Below are 7,088 nucleotides of genomic sequence, written 5' to 3' on the forward strand. Positions count from 1 at the left end.
TTTATTCCCAACTGCCGATGAAAGCATCTGTGCGACACTGTGCTTCGCACAACCAACATCTGGCCTACCCAAGCGCTGCTAGGGAAATTCTTCCACTCTGCAGGGCTGAGAGTATTCTGGGTCAGGAGAGAGGGGGGAGCGCTAATTAATAAAGGGGATTACCCATGCAGAGATTGCCTGCCTTCTCCTCCTCGCCTTGACTCAAGCAAGTGCACTGAAAGGTACCGGGCCCACCTGGAAAAATCATTTGCTAGGCACCGTGCTAGTGTCGGGCTCCTTAGTGCACATGCAGCGGTGAATATGACCCTCCTTCTTCATCTCACGTTCAACCTTGAGTCCAAAAATGGACACATGCTATTGCTCGATCTGTAGCCTCGTTAGTGCACGGCACCCCCATCCGTGGCAGGCCAGTAGGTGGTCTACAGTCGGAAAGTCTCCTCCACTTTCACACGTGGTGTCTGCGTCATTAGAGTACCCCCGCAGTTGCGGCCCTCCATCAAAGCTTTGACACTTAAGTAATACCTTTAATTCATTTATCTCCAAATGAACCTCACCAAGGCGGGCAAAGAGCATCATCTCTGCTTTGCAGATGGGGTAAAACGAGGCATGAAGAAGCTGCGGGACTGCTGCAAGCTCGCGCAGTCGGTGGGAAAGTCGGGAACAGCAACAGCGACCCGAGCGCCAGTCATAAGCTCCACCCGCAAACCGTCCACCTCCTCTGTGCAGCATGACATGCCCCAAGCTTTTGGTGTCCCTTTACTGTTATCTCCTATAATTTATAAGCCTCTAAAGCAATCCTCCCTGTGTAAGACTTGAGCAAACACGACACACCCTCACCCTATCAGCATTGTACGTTACCCCCTCCATGCAGCTGGGAAGATGGTTTTCCTCCCCTTAAAGGTACAGCGCTCAAATGATGCAGTCAAGGGCTGCTCAACCTCTGGCCTGCAAGGTTCCTCAAGGGTCTGGAAATGCGGTGGCAGGGAGCGGCGGCAGTGTTAATAGCCTGCTCCTCTGTGAGGAGCCCTGTGGACCAGATGATGTGGCCACCACTCTGCCGTGGGACTGGCACGTGGGGTCACCCCGTGCCCGAATTCGGCCAGCAGGATCAGGCCAGCGCCCGCAGACATAACACCATATACAGGAAGTGAGGCATCGTGAATTGAGCCTAGTGCAGCTGTTTCCCATACAAGCAACACCTCTGCCTATACCACCTCCATGCACCCAATGGAGTTTGAAACAGAGCTTTTCCTAGCACTTCAAGTTAGACCGAGGAAGTGTCCAGTCATGTCCTCTGACCTCAGGGAAATTAAAACAACACGGCCCGCAGATGTCCAGTCCCAGCAGCCCCCATCATTCTTTATATTCCCATTGCAGCGGCCTTGGAGCTGGCTACAGGTGTGTCTAGATGGGTGGGGGATTTGTATTCCTGCATCCTGCTACAACCAACAGGGCTGTGGACAATGTTGGGGCATGGAAGAACCCCAAGGGGCTAAGAGCAGGATACTGTCATTGGTGTAAAGCACTGGACTACGGGTGATGAGGGTGCAGGGTAAGACCGCAGGCCTTCGTGCAGAAATGACAATGTATTGGCCCTTCTTTTCCCCGATGAGAAATAGCAGAGTATTGCAGGGAGGCAAAGCCACAGGTGGGCGCACAGAGGAAGGCTGCAAGGTGTTTGTGGTGCCGGCGCGTTAGCTGAGGCGCTGGGAATATCACAAAGGATTGGATGGGGCTCAATGTGCCGCTTGGCGGTTGGGTGAGGTGGTGGAGGGATCACAGCAGATGACGTGATGGTGGGCGACCTCCCCGGATGGAGGCCAAAATGGCTGTAAACAAGGAACCGTGAACCGACGAGGGACCCTTTCCCTTTCCCGTCTCTGTCGCGTCCTCCCTCGTTTGCCTCCGAGCGGCAAGTGCCAAGCCCACGTCCTGGCTGCCGGCTCCGCAGCTGGCCCGGTAGCATAAAACCGGCAATGGCCATCTAAAAGCCATGGCCGTGCAGCTGCAAAAGTCGGGCGGAGGGGAGAGAGAGATCAATCTATTCATCGTATTTGTCCAAAACGCTCCGATGGTTGAAGAAATGATCCTTGTCCCTTTTTTTGTGTATCCTTTGCTTATAATTGCCTAGAGAAAACAGGCTGCCCGAGCCACTCAAAAGGGCTAAAGTGGATCTAGGCATCCCAATTAGCAGATATTTTACAATAAATGTTTGGAAACGGGCTCGAACGCTGTCCAAGAAAGCCCCGAGGATTCAGATCAATTTCATGCCGCCTTATTACTCCGAAAGAGCTAAAGCCACTATTTGGAGTTCAATTTTTCACAGCTAAATTTTTCTGCTTCCTGCATCAATAGTTTCACTTTAAATACTGAAGCAGTCTCGTGTGCGAGAAGAAGGGCACATCTGTTCTTAACTACGATGGCCTAAGGTCACAATTTAGTGAGTGGCTGTCTTGCAAGCAAGTGTTTTCCCCAACGCACAAATACGTTTCGGAGAAGGCGGAGGAGAAAAAGTGGGCGGCGTGCGACGGAAGGAGCCGATCCGGGATTCAAATAGGCAGTGCAAGGCCTCGGCGCGCGGTGTGGCACGAAACCCCTCGGCGCGCTCCGAGGACAACCCCAGGCTGGATTTCACGGGGGCTTACTGAAGCTGTAGCAGAAAATGCTGTAAAAAGCAACGTTGCAGATGCAAGTCCAGTTGTGCCACTTACACCCCGTGTGATGGGCTGGCGGGGGAACTTATGTGGGTCCTGGACATTTTCTCCAATACGTGCATCTTCAGCCAATGTGTGCCCTGACTGCATCAAGCTGTTTTCTCCATCAGCCTCTTCCTCCTTTTCCTCAGGGCACCCTGAAAGTATGGGGCCATGGACACAAGAAAATAGCCCAGTGGTTAGATCCAATGCTTGGGAGGCAGGATTTTTATTCCCAGCTCAACCCCTGCCAAGGACAAGCCACTTAGCTACTTTGGGCCTCAGTTTGCTCCCGTGCAAAAGGCAGATAAGGGCACTTGCTCACCTCTAGGGACTTCAGGAGACTTGACAAATTAGTGCCTGAAACAGGCTCTTGGGTCTTCAGAGGACGCGCTAGAGCAGTTCAAACAGTCGCCGTGTCTGACCGGCAAGAGCTTGTGCAGAGCCACAGCAGCATCAGCTGGGCAACAAAAGCAGGAGGGGAGGGGGGCTCGAAAAGACAGCAGGAAAACGGTGCGTGTAGTGGGTGTGTGAGGATGTGCGTAGCACGTCTGTGCATGTGGGGGGGGGGAGGCATGTGTACAAGTGTAGGGGGTGTTTGGTGTCTCTGTGGGGGGTGGTGCATGCATGTGTGCACATGTGTGGTACGCTGCGGTGTGGAGGGGCAAGCCTTGTGACCGCAATGCGGCTGGTCTGGCTGGGTGGAAGGCTGCAGCGGCGTCTCTCTGCGGGACCGGTCATACACTCATTGATATATAGAAACCCAAGAAAAGTTGCCAGCTTGCACAAAGCTGTCCCTCTTCCTACCAAGCACGTCCCCTTTACTGCTGCTTTGGCAGGAGCACGCAGAAGTGCTCTATGCGCAGTTAGAAAGACCCCATCCACGCCTCCCAAAGCAGCCTTTGACAAGCGCTCGTGGCAAGAAGATGCTGTCGGGGAAGAGAAGGCGGGGTGCGACTTATCTCCTGATCCCAGGCGTTACAGCAGAGAGAAAGACACAGCACCTCCAACCTGGAAAAGGGTAGAGCGGTTTCTGGTCTGGGCATGGGGCTGGTACTGATGAGCCTCAAGCAGTTCCTCAACTGTGTGTGTGTGACCGTGGGCAAGTCGCACAGTTTTTCTGGGCCTGTTTAGTCCCTCTGTAAAATGGGCATAAGTACTGCCCCGGCTGTTTCAGCCTTTGTCTCCCCTGCCCCCAGCTCTAAGGGCTGATATCGATGGTGGTAAGACACACAAGAGTGTAGCGTGCACGGGTGTGAAACAGCGGCAGGGAAGCAGCGGAGAACAGTGTAAGCCACCCCGGCACCTAGGAGAACAAGGTGTGGCAGGACACACGGGTGCAAGAAAGAGCTCGGCTCAGCACCGGGGAAGGAACGCCTGGAAGGGAGGGAAAATGCACATTACAGTCCTACTGGTCTTAATCCCCTCCTCATACTGCAATGCCTTTTCCAAAGCCTCCAGCATTTGGATGCTCCCGAATTTTCAAGAGAGGCCCTGCCCCAGTCTAGTGCAGTGGGTCTCAACCGTTTCAGCCTCACAGCACACCGCCAGAGCTCCAGGTTTTGAAACGGGCTCCCACTTCATTCACAAATGGGTTTACTACGGCACTCGCCTTGCGGAGAGGCTGGGGGAAAGGGGCGACGGAGGCTGCTATTCTCACGTCGCACCTTGCTTATTCTCCATTCTCCAACAGCACCGCTGAAAGAACCTGGCAGCACCCGGTTGAGGATTGCTGGTCTAGAATAACACGAGGAGAAACCGCAAAGCCAAAACATTTCCAGCCTGGCCACGTCACCCCGTACAGATGTGGGCGTCGGGGTCTGGCTCCTTGCAGGGTCCTTAGGACCAGCAATGCAGTCGCTGTATCACGACGGCTCTGGCCTAGCAGTCCCTCCAGTGAGGACAGTTTCCGATAGAGAAAAGGCGCATCAAACCCCTACACCACGAGCCCTGTCCCCGGGCCCACGCATGTTCCTGGGAGGAGAACAGAGCAACAATTTTGGATGTCTAGGCCTGACCCGGAGCTGCTAACAGCACCGTGAGCTCCTAATTTAGCCCCGCTGGTACACAGCGTATCTAAAAACCACAAGCTTCATTTTTAGCCGACCCACTCAGGGTTTGCTTCGTTCATCACATTTTCCAGCAAGTGACAGTAAAGCATTAAAAAAAAAAAAAATCACATGGGATTGCCAACTCTGAAGGTGCCCCAAATCGTGGGCCAGCTCCAAAGAAAAAAAAAATTACGAAAACTGGGAATTAATTTTAAAAATCAGGTGATTTTTAAAAAGAAAACATCAATGTGGGTCGCTCTGTATTTGGTTTCTAGCTTGGGATGCATTTTTGGCAGATCCCTCGCTCTCCCTCCCCACCCCCCATGAAGACCAAAAAATCTCCCTTTTACAAAATTTTTTAGAAAAGCAAAGAAAGAAGGAAAAGCAGAGCAGGAGCCGAGGCTGTAAGTAAAAACAACAGGCAAGATGAAGCTTGCAATCAACTTGTCAACGTTTCTGAACTGGGGGTTTCAGCCAGACCGTGCCTGGGGACAAGGTGAGCCAGAAAGCACCAATTCTGATTTTAATCTCCCATCTCCTTTTAAAACACCAGCTTGCCCCATTCTGGTTTCTGATCCTCTGCTGTTTTAAACACTCCTCGGTTGACAAAAGCAAGCACTTGATCTCTTGGGGGGGGCGGAAAGTGCGATGCCTGGAATTCAAAATTGTTTGCAAGTTGAAGAGGAAAGGGAGCTGGGGGGGGGGGGGAAAACCCACCTGATACCCTCTTTTCAAACAATGTTACCACTAGCTTTGATCAATGCAGGAAAGCTTTAAGAGGCTCAGAGCTGTCATTTCAAATGGGTTCCCTCTGCCATTATTCTTTCCATTAGGCAGTGTTATCCTTTTTGTAGGATCTGTCGGCTTCGTTTTGAAAGGACCGCAGCAGAAACTCAAAACCGCGGCGCAAGAGCACCCCACCTGAAAAAGTGCGGGGGAGGTCGGCGTGAGCGCTGTTTAGCCAATGCAAATGATGCGCTGACTTCTACGAATGCATGAAAAAGTGAATTCAAAAAACAATCCCCTCTCCGGTTACGCTCCTATCTGGTCTGCCTTGTCTCAGCCCTGTCCTACCGATGAGAACGCGCATAGGGGAAGTGCACGCGGATGAGTGTTTAGCTCAATACCCCAATCGTTCGCTATTTGGGGTTAAGAAAAGAGGATGACAATTTTGGGTGCTACCAAAGTAGTTGGAGCAAAAGACTTCATATTAATGAGGTTGCTTGGACAGGAGGGGAGACGCCACCGAAAGTCCACGGCAAGCAGACAAAGCCGGCGATGAACCACGGCTCAAATTTGTGTAGGGCTCCTTGAAGGTAAATCTAATTGCTTTTTAAAGAGGAGGGACAGCCCAGCCTTGAAAATGCCAAATAGAGGTGAACAAACAATAAGTTGCAGGGCAGGCCTCCGGGGAAATGGAAAATGCTTTTCTGGAGCTTTTGATCAATCCTATTAACATTTTTAACATCTACATGTCGGCCCCGAGTTCTTTATGGTGACAGCCACATTAAGTGTTTCCCTTTGTCTTTAAATGCTGTGTTACATCCAGCTTATTAAAATCTATTTCATCAGGTCAGAAAATTAGTGAACTTCAGACACAGCACGCCATGCATAATGGGGACCTCATTAAGGCAGCCCATTGTGTTATTCAAGGCACAGGCGCCCACTGTTTAAAATGGACGGTGCGTGGCAAGATGTTGTAGGCGAGTTCTGGGTGTCAGATGCTAGTAATGTAGTTCACCCGGGACGCACGTTTGCAGATGGATGTTTTTATGAACGATATCTCTCCGCTGGAATTTCAACACAACAATACAGCCCCAAAGACAGTTCGTCGAAAATTTGGCACTGCCACGTTATGTCCTGTAAACGACCCGTTTTTCAGCTGTTTACCGCTCGCGGGTCGTGGTTTTCAAAATGGGAACGATGCACTTTGGTCCGGTAATTACTTTATGCATCAGTGAGACAAAGCCCCTTGTTTCTCTCCAAATTATCATTCTGTGTCTTTTCAAGTGTAATAACCCATTGCAATTATTTCACCGCACGCAACACCGGCAAACTTCTCGAAGGCAAACAAACAGTTTGTCCTAAGGAAAAAAACCCTACTTATTTAAAAGCAAAAAAGGGAAAAGCTGGCAGCGGTCTTCTTTTTTTTTAACCTTATTTTAATCCTATAAAGTTGTTCCCGGCCTATAACAACAGGTTAACACCTCCAACCCCAGAGACCTAAAACACGACCACTACCTGCCCTTTTAATACAGATTGAAGCCCATGGAGAATATGAGTTTTAATATGTAGGGCCTTTAACTTGATCTGCAATTTGAACACCTTTAATTTAGCAAGGAGG

General features: G+C 50.9%; 1 protein-coding gene across 23 annotated transcripts in view; it reads right to left on the reverse strand.

Moving 5' to 3' along the window:
- MSI2 (musashi RNA binding protein 2) overlaps window positions 1-7,088 on the reverse strand; it is a 339,949-nt gene that overhangs the window by 34,204 nt on the left and 298,657 nt on the right. The gene's annotated exons all lie outside the window — the stretch shown is intronic.

This window comes from Alligator sinensis, unplaced genomic scaffold (assembly GCF_000455745.1).
Source record: "Alligator sinensis unplaced genomic scaffold, ASM45574v1 scaffold118_1, whole genome shotgun sequence".
NCBI classification, from domain to species: domain Eukaryota; kingdom Metazoa; phylum Chordata; order Crocodylia; family Alligatoridae; genus Alligator; species Alligator sinensis.